The sequence below is a fragment of the Biomphalaria glabrata genome, chromosome 4 (genome assembly GCF_947242115.1).
Source record: "Biomphalaria glabrata chromosome 4, xgBioGlab47.1, whole genome shotgun sequence".
NCBI lineage: Eukaryota > Metazoa > Mollusca > Gastropoda > Planorbidae > Biomphalaria > Biomphalaria glabrata.
The window spans coordinates 37,115,451-37,127,687 of NC_074714.1; positions in this window are offsets into that span (position 1 = coordinate 37,115,451).

Below are 12,237 nucleotides of genomic sequence, written 5' to 3' on the forward strand. Positions count from 1 at the left end.
GGCGCTATGCCCTGTTGTTTCCATTTTCTTAGACTTAATGTAGGACCATAGGTTTTTGTTGTTATCTTTAGATATTACATTGTTTATGTATTCACTCTGCAGCTGTCTGCTTACTTTTTGGGTTAAGTGTTTAATTTTTATATACTTTTTGTAAACTCTTTCTGCATTAGTTTCTTTAAATTTTCTATATAGGTTTTCCTTCTGTTTACAAAGCTTCTTTAGTCTATTATTAAACCAGCATTTATTTATTTTGTTTGATGTGTATTTAGTTGGTATATGGTTTTCTATAATGCTTTTAAGATGGTTTTTAATGAAATTCCAGAGGTCATCGACTGGTTGGTTAATGTCTTTTTCTAATAAGAATGTTTGTTGAAAGTTTAATGCAGCTTGGTGTAGTTGTGTTAGGTTACATTTATTCCAGAGTAAGATTTTTCTTTTGGGTTTTGTATTGGCTACTGCTTTTATCTGACTGTATTTTAATAATCTCATGGTCTGATAGACCAGGGATAATTTCATAATCAACTACTAATTCAGGTCTGATGGTTAAGAAGAGATCTAATGTGTTGTTTAATCTAGTTGGCTTTTTAATGATTTGATCTAAACTTAGGTTGTGTAAAGTTTCTATGAAAAGCTCATTTATGTCCTTAAGGTTTTGGTGTTTATCTATGGTTAGTGTTTCCAATTTATATCAGGTAGGTTGAAATCATCCATAATCCAAAAAACTGCATTTTTATTTGTCTCTTTAAGTGTAGTAATCTGATTACATAGTTCCTGATGTATTCTAAACTAGAATTTGGTGGTCTGTAAATACTGCCTATTATTAGGGATGTTGAGGTGGTATTAATTTTACAAAATGTTGATTCTATATTTTTTGAATTAGGTAAGGTAATTTCTTCTGCTATAAGAGTGTTTTTTATTGCTAAAAGAACTCCTCCATGATTATCAGCCCTATCTTTTCTAAAAATTTCATAATTACTATTGAAAATTTCTGCATTATAAATTTCAGGATGTAGCCAAGTTTCTGTTCCTGCAATTATGTCTGGTTTCTCACATTCTTATAAAATTTCTATGTCTAAATAAATATGTGTGCTTGTATTTTTGCCTTGAATTAAAACCTTTAGAAAATAATGGTACTCTTTAAAAAAATATATATTAACTTATTATATAACGGAAAATCTTACTTATACTGGTAAAGTTTAAAATCTCATTTAATAACATAGATTTAGAATTTCAAATTTAGATCTAGTATCCAAAGAAAAAGAAACGAACTCATTGGAGTTTTTAAAACATTTGTTTTATGTACAATTGCTACTTTACTTTTGAGTCTTCTGTCCTGAAGGCTTTCTAAATTTAATGATTTTACTAAAGGTGTTACTCTAGTCAAATGTGAATATTCGTTTGTTATGAATCTCACTACTCTATTTTGTGTCTGTTCCAGTTTCTTAATGTTTTCTTGAGTTGAGTGGTCCCAAACGGACTGGACTGCACACTCAGTACACTATATAGACCTACACGTGTACGTCTATCTGGCCAGGTTGTTAAAATCAGGCGGACACACTGTCTATTTACTTTCTGGGCTACGAACATGCTTGACTAGCCACGCCAGTGTGTTATTTTCTTGTCTGACTTCTCCACATTAAGCAAACACTATTGCATAACGCTTAATGCAGGGTAGTCTTACAGTATTATCGACTACACACATACAGTACACTAGAGGCCTACATGTGGTCATGTGTATGTCTAGCTGACCAGGTTGTTAAAATCAGTTGGACACAGTCTATTTACTTTATGGTCAGAGAGGGTGTGGATTAAGATTTTTTTTCTAGAGTTGGTTACCCTAATGCTTTTAGATCTATATAGGCCTAGCTGTTGATTTAGACTTAATAGATCTCAATAATAAGTCTTAAGACTATAAAAAGGGTGTACATGATGTTCCTGCAGTTTAAAAATATATTGTTTGCTGCAAATGAATTGATTAAAACCACTAAATATTGACCTAACTCACTAATCAGATTCCCACTAGAAACAGAAATTAAACACCTCCACGTGGCTCACAAAAAAATTTGGAACAACCTCATTCATAATACTGCATAGAAGCTTTTGGCAAAATGTTTAACATTTTATAATACTGCTACTTTCAGTTGCAAATATTTACTCCATAACTTCTACCAGCATCTTACTTAACCCTCTTCGAATGCAGACTGACTAAATAGTTGTTATAGAACTGCATCATTTTTTTTTTATAATCAAAGTTATTGATATCATATGACCAGAAAACAGGGAGTGCGTTTCAACCCTGACCACATGTTGAAAACTTTTACAAATTTTAATTAAACTTTTTAGTTAGTAACTAAAAAAAATTAATTAAACTACGATTTTAAATAAACTTTTTTATTCTATTTTAACAATGGCCTCAACTAATTTTTTTTAGTTAAAGTAAAAGTTTCTATCTTTTTAGTTAACTTTTGCCCATCACTATGGATACCTGACATTAGTTGGAGAAAGGTAAAGGCGGTTGGTCGTTGTGCTGGCCAAATGACACCCCCCTCGTTAACCGTAGGCCACATAAACAAATTTCATTCATATCATCTGCCCTATAGAGTAGATAAAATATATAGCGCAGGAATAGTAAGCTAGATGTAGATCTGTATAATTTATATTGATATTGAGTGTTACACAATATTTAGCCTGTCTGGATAATTTTAATTTCTTTAATAATTCTAAATGAGTTGTTAAAAATTTAAAATGGACAAGAAAAGGATAATGCATTTTGAGATTTTCAATAAAACGTTTGCTTCTTTTGTGTGATTTCATGAATTACTTCCCTTTGTATACAAAGTTGATATTTATGTTACCAGTAGTGTGCGAAACCAAGGCATCAGGGGCGGACTGGTTATATGAACATTCGGGCAAATGCCCGGTGGGCCGGTATCCAATTGAGCCGCATGAGTGCTTGTAATTTATTTTAAGAATTGATAATATTCTCTTTAAAAGCAACACTTTCAGCGCAGTGATTTTTATTTTTAAAAAGCAACATCTTTTACACTCTAAAGTCTAATACTAATCTAAACCATTGTCGTAAATACCCTACATCCGTATATAGTGCTTCTTGTAGACATCGATTCCTTATGCATACTACACTATAAACAAGAAAGTTAAGGCCTTTTTTTCTTATAGAGATCGATGTTAGTGTGACATATTCGGATGAATCTATAAAGGAACCAAAAACAACGTTAGAAGTCCTATAGAGTCAAGTCACATATGAAATATTATTGGTTTGGAGGAGTCGCATGATCTCGAGTTGGCCCCGCTACGAAGTCCTTCATAAATCACAATTATTATCTTGAACAGTGTAGCAATGCGTTGATTGGAATCAAAATACAAAAGAATCGAAAAAGAAGGAGCAGAAATAAGTCAGATAAAAATCAACTACTGCTGGAATCCTGTTTTTAAAAAAAATAAAATTTTTAATGTTTCCTCGCAAGCACTTGAGACGCCAACCTTATGATGACAGCATTTATGAATAAACAGGCTCAACTTCATAAGAAATACTAATACCAAGATGACAAAGATATAGACTGAGGTCGAACTACAAAGAGGCTTAGCTAAAGTATGAAACAATCTTGACAGCATTTGTTTCAATGAACGTAAGGATATTAAATTACTTTCCAACAAGTGGACCTAATGTTTTGTTGTGTGTAGCCAGATCCAAGATGCAGTCAAACTAGGTTTCTAAGTTATTGATAAAAACTCAGTATATGACCTTGTGAGTAAAGTTCCCCTTTAAGACCTTGAGTTCTATAGTTCAAATGATGTTTAGGCCATCTGTTTCTTTGACCAACGGTTAACGAGCAGGGTGCCATGCTGCCAGCCCCACAACCAACTCCTTTACTTTCTCCAACTTAAGTCAGGTACCTGTTAGAGCTGGTAGGACTAGGGGCGCCCTAAAATTCCCAAAATTCAAAATCCCAGTCTTCATCAACATTCGAACTCAGCCAGGGTTTGGAAACCAAGCGCTTAGCCATTCAGCCACCACCCCACGTGACTTTGAGAAGGGCAGTTAAATAATGGAGGACGAAGACCTGTATTTGTCCATTGAAGTCAATTTGCCTGAGAAAATGTCAAGGAGTGAAACTGAATCATAAACAACATACTCGTTGATGAAGGATCTTCAGATGCCTTGAATGTCTAGTACATGTAAATTTTAATGTATATAGTAGCAGACATTTGTTCACATTAAGAGTGTTATACTTTATTTATTTAGTAATAGCGTTTATCAGATAGTTACAACATCATCGAATAAATTATTCATATAGATAACTACTTTCGATACGTCATTAAAATTTATACAATGTTTTGAGGGCAGGTAGGTATAATTGGACACCCATCATGTGATATACAATTTGTTGGCCGGATTTTGAGACCCAGCACTGGTGTATCCAGGGGAAGGCGGTGTGGCAATCGCATTCAATTTCAATACTGAAACCGCTACCGTTTAAAACCGTTAAATTTATCAAAAAAATGACTTTTTTTAAATTTGCAATTTCTACCAACTATGTCTTTGAAAGCCGACGTTTGAATGAAGTCCAAAACTACAATTCCTTTCACTTAGGAACGTTTTTTGTTTGGAGTGTAACTTTCGTTTTTTCCATGTTGTATGTTTGTTTCATCCCAGATCTAGATCTCAAATCTATTTCTCCTCTAGGTATAGATCATTTGCAGAGTAAATGTGGGGGATTATCCTTGGATCAGTGTAGTGATGATTAAAAGCTAAACTCTAAAATGAAGATGGGCTACTAATGTTTCACGTGTAGGCCTACCTAGCTAAATAAAGTTGTGGCACAACAAACACACTGAGTCAGTGATCATTCAAACGAGCTTCACATTTTAAACACACGAAATAATTATTTAGGTTTGTGGCGAATATGGTACAAATATTATTCCGTGGTTCTATTATGAATAGAAAACTTTCCACATCAACATATCACCTTGTCATTAAAGCAGTTCTATTCATTCTATAGAACGCATAGCGTCAATTCATAGCTGTTAATATAGATTGTTTTAGCATCATCATAATAATACAATAATATCATAAGTCCGTATCGTATTCTTTTGCTCTGGGTGTGGCAAAATATGTAGGTCACAGCTGGGGGCTTCGTAGCCATTGGAACTACTGCATTCCTCATTAATCTTCGGACTCGGACACAAGCCTTAGGCCTATTACTCTTTTTCTAGCATGAGAGGCAGTAGAGTTATTGTAGAAGCGAAGTTAGTGACGATTCGAAATATAGAGTCAATATTGTAAGATAGGTGAGATAGATGCGTTTGGTAGTATCATAAATTGTATTTAGTATATTACTATGTGCTGTTTCTTGAAGTGAAGGGAAATGGGGGAGGGGGGGGGGCAATAGAGTACCTTGCATCTGGAGCCAGATATGCGCGCATTTGAATTTTCATGTCTGCCGCTCCTTTACTGTTAGCCTACATAAAAGTCTTTGTGATTAAAGTGGGATACTCCACAATATCCACAATGCTTATATATCTATATCTATCTAGCCTACATCCCAAAAGTTGCAACCTCTTCTCTCTACTCGCACACGCACTCTTGGTGTGTTGACAGATGGTTAGATTCATTTGAACAAAATAAATTGCAGATTGTATGAGCATTAAACCAACGGGAAAGAAAGAAAAGCCAGGTAACAACACAATACTTGAGGCTGCAAGTCAATATAGTGTTACTTGAGGCTCCACGTCAATATAGTGTTACTTGAGGCTGCAAGTCAATATAGTGTTACTTGAGGCTCCACGTCAATATAGTGTTACTTGAGGCTGCAAGTCAATATAGTGTTACTTGAGGCTCCACGTCAATATAGTGTTACTTGAGGCTCCACGTCAATATAGTGTTACTTGAGGCTCCACGTCAATATAGTGTTACTTGAGGCTCCACGTCAATATAGTGTTACTTGAGGCTCCACGTCAATATAGTGTTACTTGAGGCTCCACGTCAATATAGTGTTACTTGAGGCTCCACGTCAATATAGTGTTACTTGAGGCTGCAAGTCAATATAGTGTTACTTGAGGCTCCACGTCAATATAGTGTTACTTGAGGCTCCACGTCAATATAGTGTTACTTGAGGCTCCACGTCAATATAGTGTTACTTGAGGCTCCACGTCAATATAGTGTTACTTGAGGCTCCACGTCAATATAGTGTTACTTGAGGCTGCAAGTCAATATAGTGTTACTTGAGGCTGCAAGTCAATATAGTGTTACTTGAGGCTGCAAGTCAATATAGTGTTACTTGAGATGCTGGTCGCTACCACTTAAAAGAACACATGTTGGAAACGCTTTGTCAACGCAACGTTCTTTAAGAGAGCAACAGCTTTGTTCACAAGTTGCACGTGTTTTGTCCACACTCCACACGAAACATTGTTTACAAAGATATATATATATATATATATATATATATATATATATATATATATGCATGGGCGTAGCCAGGATTTTTTTCGGGGGTGGGGGTGGGTTTCCCCCCCCCCCGCGCGAAATTTTTTTAATATGTATTTATGTGTGTGTGTGTGTGTGTACATAATCTTTATTGCATTCTGACCTTTCATTCTTTCGGAAGACGTTTATTGTGCCCTAGAATAGGTTCTTCCATGAGTTAGTGGAAAAATTGTAGATTCCCCGCCATTACTAGCAAGGGGGTCTGGGGGAGCGCTAGGAGCTCCCCAGCGCGGGGCAAAGCCCCGCCGCCAAGCACTATTTCTGGTATTGAAAGCCAACAAAATGCATATTCTGAGGTTTCTACAGTGCATTTTCCTGCAATTAAAAAGTTTTATTTCAAAAATCTAATGTGATATTCTTACTGATTTAGACCCTCCCGCGACGTTCGGCGCATTTGCCGTCAAGCTGTGTCCCCAAAAATCTGTCACTGGTAATGTCTGAAGCCCCTTCCCACCTGCTCTGAGGACCTACATGAATGTGTTGCTCCAAGTTGTACTAGGATATCATTGCAACTCTAATTATGCGTAATTCATTTTGTCGTAAAAAATTGTCCCGCAAACCTCATGCGACGCTTTGTCACAATCTTACTAAGGGGTCGACTCCCAGTTCGGCATAGGATTTCCTTGATTTAGACCCGATCTCTATAAATGACTCCTAAAATCTATCTTAGCCATCTTTATTGAGCCACATTTAGTGTTTTTATTTGCTTGCGGGGATTTAGACTCAAAACCCCTTTGGCTACGCTCATAGATTTCTGAGTGTGTAATTTTCTTTTTTTTTATATTGAAGATGTATTTTTTAGCTGCAAACTTCACTGGAGGGAAGTTTAAACTCAAAACCCCTTTGAATACACTCATAACATGTTGAGTGTATAATTTGCTTTGTTTTTAATGTGAGCAGGTCAGGGTGGCGCTACTGAGTGAGGCCTTTTTGTGTTATCTGCTGCTCAACATTTATTCATTTCTTTACAGTAGGCAGGTGGTAGCTCTACTGGTTGGGCCCAATCTGTGCACCTCGGTCTGCGACCAAGGGGCTAGAGTCGCCTAAGCAACCAGACAGCACAATTAAACTAAACTAAACTAGCTAACTAAAAGAACAAACTAAACTAAATTTATAAAACAAAATATATATACTTTATTTACACGAAACCAAAACAACAGTAATAAAAATATATGTGAGTACGAAAATAGAAATAAACTTAGAAATAAGCAAAAACTAAATATACACACTACTAAACAACCCTACCGAACTGAACATAACAAATAAAGCAGCTATTCGGCAGAACTACAGCCGTAAGCTACTACACAGAAATAATGACAGTAAGGCAGTAGAAATAACGACAGCAAACAGTTGGCAGACAGGCAGTAATAATAACGGCAGTAATAACTGCGACAAACAGTTGGCAGACAGGCAGGAATTATAGCCTGCAATTACAAATACATAAAACATAAGACATAATAACAAAATAATAATGAATTAGATCTAGACTAACACATACAAAATAATACAGACATAAGGTAATATTCACTACCAGCCTGTAGCTAATGAAAGCAATACAGGAGTAAAAGTTAATGTCTATGCCACAACACCAGTTGGGCTAGACAACAATAACATAAATCTAAGTCTAGGCTCAACAAACTGAACAAAGCCGCCATGACAGCGATGCTCAGGACGCAGCCATCATTAAAATTAAAAAATTAAAATTAGGAACCTGCCAACTTGTTAAATCCATTATCCTAACAATATTGTAGTAATAAAAATACTTAGGGGACATAAAATATTTACACATGGACAAACAATAGAAAAACAATAAGGGGATCATTAAGGATGGCTAAAAGGGATGACGCTGCCCAAGTCTACGGAACTTCCGGTTCCATCAGAGGTAATCCGGGCTAATTAACTAGCCAGTGATGCCACTACACTAATCAGTCTACATCTAGACTATAGCAATAGATGTAGGAACAACTAATAAAAATACAAACTAAAGAAATAAAATAAAAACATTTTCCAACTTACAGGCGGTCCCAGCTGAAATTACACTACACACAATTAACTTTACACATGCACTACTGTCAGCACTGACCACTGGTCAAGACAAAAGAGAGCTCAACGTGGTTCCGGAGCTAGCTATAACTGGTCAGCGCGAACATATCGGAGAGCATGACGTCACGCTAATTACCTAAAACTAAACTGGACTACTGATTTCCCTAATTTGTACCTAGCCGTACGCTATAATAAAATCTAGCAAATTACTAAAGACACGGACTACACAACATTATATACCAAATTAAACAGCATTAAAAAGAAAATCTTAAAATTAAATTTTACAAAAATACAAAAAGGAAGATAAAAAGTTATTTCTATTCTAAACTCATATAAGGGCTCTATACCGTTTACAGACCTGCACATAAACTGAAATTAAAAAATAACAACCAATCCAACGCTAATGTCAAAGTCAAAAATAAGCAGAACTAACCAGGGACAAGAAATAGGAAAGAACATCCACAGCTTTAAGGCTAGTTAACTATTTTAAAAACTACTTTTCCTCTACGAGTAAAACACAAATAACAGAAAAAGACTAAAACTAGCAGAAAGTTATAAATAGCGGAAATTACAATATACTCAGCACTGAACTAGATAAACATAAAAAGACACTAAATTACAAGCATCATAGCCCTGGCCTATATAAATTACAAATTAAAATAAAGATAAAATTAGGTCAAAAATTAGATCTAGGATCGCCAGCTCACATTAATATTAAAGAGGTATTTTCTACCTTCCAACCCCGCTGAAGGGGGGTTTAAACCCAAAACTGAGTCAAAACCCATTTAGCTATGCTCGAGATCATAACATTTTGAGTACATAATTTGCTTTTTTTTTCATATTGAAGAGGTATTTTAGCTTCAAACCCCGTTGAAGGAGGGTTTAAATTCAAAACTGAGTCAAAACCCATTTAGCTACGCTCATAACATTTTGAGTGCGCAATTTGCTCTTTTTTAAACCGGGTATTGAAGAGGTATTTATTAGCTTCAAAACCTACTGAAGAGGTGGTGGGCTACGCTCATAGAATTTTGAGTGTGTAATTTTCTTTTTTTATATTGAAGAAGTGGTTTATCGTAAATTTTGGAGGGGGTTAAAAAATCAAAATCTTCCTTAACTGTGCTCGTGAAATTTGGGGATTGTCGTTTGCATTTTTTTTGTTTTGTTTTATAGAAGAGGGGAATTTAACTGCAAAAACCCCTGGTAGTGGGGTTTTAATCTAGGGGTTTTTAAACTCAAAAACCCCTGGTAGGGGGTTCAAACTCAAAACCCCATAGTAGGGGGTTTTCATCATCATCATCATCAAACTCCATTTGAGTAAGGGCTTGAGAGGCTCAAATCCTCTCTTGCAAAAGCCCTGGGCAGAAACCCTGCTGTCTTGCGTAGTGCATAAATGTCGCCATACAGGTCGAGAATTTTGAGTTTCCCAGACCTGTCGAGACGTAGATCAGCAAGTCTGGGGCAGTCAAACAGAATATGAGTCACGGTTTCCTCTTCTTCCCCGCAGCGGGGGCACCGTAAACCAAAATTTGGCCATAGCCGCGAGAAATATGAGCCAACAGGACAATGGCCTGTCCTGCAATGTGCTATAATAGCTTGCTCAGGCCTGGGCAGCCTTCACCACGGGGGAAGTGCGGTCAGGGCGCCTCGTGCGCTCCCAGACTCCACGGACTTTTTGGGACTTGTCCCAGCACTCAAACCACTTTTCCATTTCTGTTTTTTTAAATTATAGCCAGGGCTTGATGAAAGCTTCAGTGGGTGGAATTTGCCCTCCCTGGTGGGCAAAGAGTCTGCAATTGTGTTGCCAGTCACACCTATGTGACTCGGTACCCACTGCATTATTACAGGAGGTGCCATAGCGTTCTTTAATGTTATGTGAAGCCATGATGACAGTGTTGATATTGGGGGTCATGGTCCGGGGCTTTGCAAAGCCTGTAGTACAGATTTTGAGTCAGTGACCACAACAATCTGTGTTGCCCTCAAATGTCCCTCGCCGAGTTGAGAGTCAATGACTTTTAAGGATTCACAGACTGTCATTGTCTCCGCATCAAAACTGCAAACACTACCACATGGTCCAAAGATTTTAACTGAGTAAGAGCCAAAAAAGTCGATGTAGTCTCCATAGCCTGCTCTTCCAGAATCTATTGATGCCGACCCATCAGTGTATGCAAAAATAGCACTGGGCTTGAAGGTATTGATGGTCTCCAGAGCTAGGATTTGAAGGTCGTTAGATGAACGACTTAGCTTAGTGGCATTAGTTTCAAGCGTATGTCTGGGGTCGTTGGGGGATCGGAATTTAGTGACTGATTTTTTGCTTTGATTTTGTTTATTTTAGGTGAGATTTTAATACTAAACCATCACTTGCCCCAGAACAGCAAAGGAGGTTTTGAGTTTAACCCCCCCCCCTTCTTAATTCCCAATATCCGGCGTAGGCATCTGTTTACAAAAGTCTGGAGCTTTTCCATATTTGTTTTAGTGACTCTCCAAGTTTCTGAACCGTATAGAAGGGCAGACTTAACGTTTGTATTATAGATTTGTATTTTGTTTTTTGTAGAGATAGTGCCTTAGTGCGCCAGATTGTTTGAAGAGTTGAAAAGACAGACCTAGCTTTATTGATCGAATTAGTATCTCATCATCAGCTCCGCCTTCTTTACTAACTCTACTTCCCAGATAAGTGAAGTGGTCCGTACCAAGGATATTCTCTCCCTGTAGCATGATTGGGTTCTCTTGTCTGTTGCTGATCCTCATAACTTCTGTTTTCTTTTTGTTGATTAGAATTCCAGTCTTTTTCGCTAATAGTAATGCACATAATTTTAAGAAAATGTCTTCTTATCATATATAATACAGACGTCACTCTAAAAAAGTGAATGATTAGGCTACGTCCTACACGTCATGCAGTCTGCAATGAGAAATTAAAAAATACAGAACAGAAGCACAAAGGAGGTATTGTCGTTTTTTACCGGCCCCCAAAAGGGTAATAGCCGCTATTACTTTTGTGTGGTCTGTCTGTACTTTTTTTTTCTGAAAGCGAAAAAGTGTGATTTTTTAAATCAACTAGGCAAGCAGCTTTTCATAAAATACACCCTTTTTACAACTAAAAACACGGGAGACTTTTTACACATTCATCGAAACGGTTCTGTATTTGTTGTAAAAATTATTTTTTTAAAGGGATTCCTCCCCCCCCCCCAACCCTGATCCACTTATAACATATATGTAAACTACTCTCGATAACCAACGTTTTGCAGCAGAAGATCTGTATATTCACTCTCTACTTTAGTTAGATTTGTTTCAATTTCTTTCAAAATAACAAAACATTTCTTGCACTGTTTGTAGGAGTCCACGCATACACATTACGTATAGAATTTGATATATTTCGAAGCACTTAATTACATTTTCTGAAATTACTTCACGTATTTTTCCTTTGAGTCGCATTAATCACAAAAGCTCCTCGATCTTTATTGCTTTTAGTCAATTTAGTGATGATAACAACTTTAGCCAAAGTCGCATTTAAATATACAAATTACGATCTAATTTGTTTCGTTGTTTTATCAATATTATCTCGTGACCGTCTATTTCGTAGTGACTTTCCAATCGTTGCTTTATAAAACTATGCATCTTTTCTGCAGGTTTGCGTTACATAGATATTCATTCTTACAAGTTATTAAACAACATTCCGTGTCTGTACTAAACAA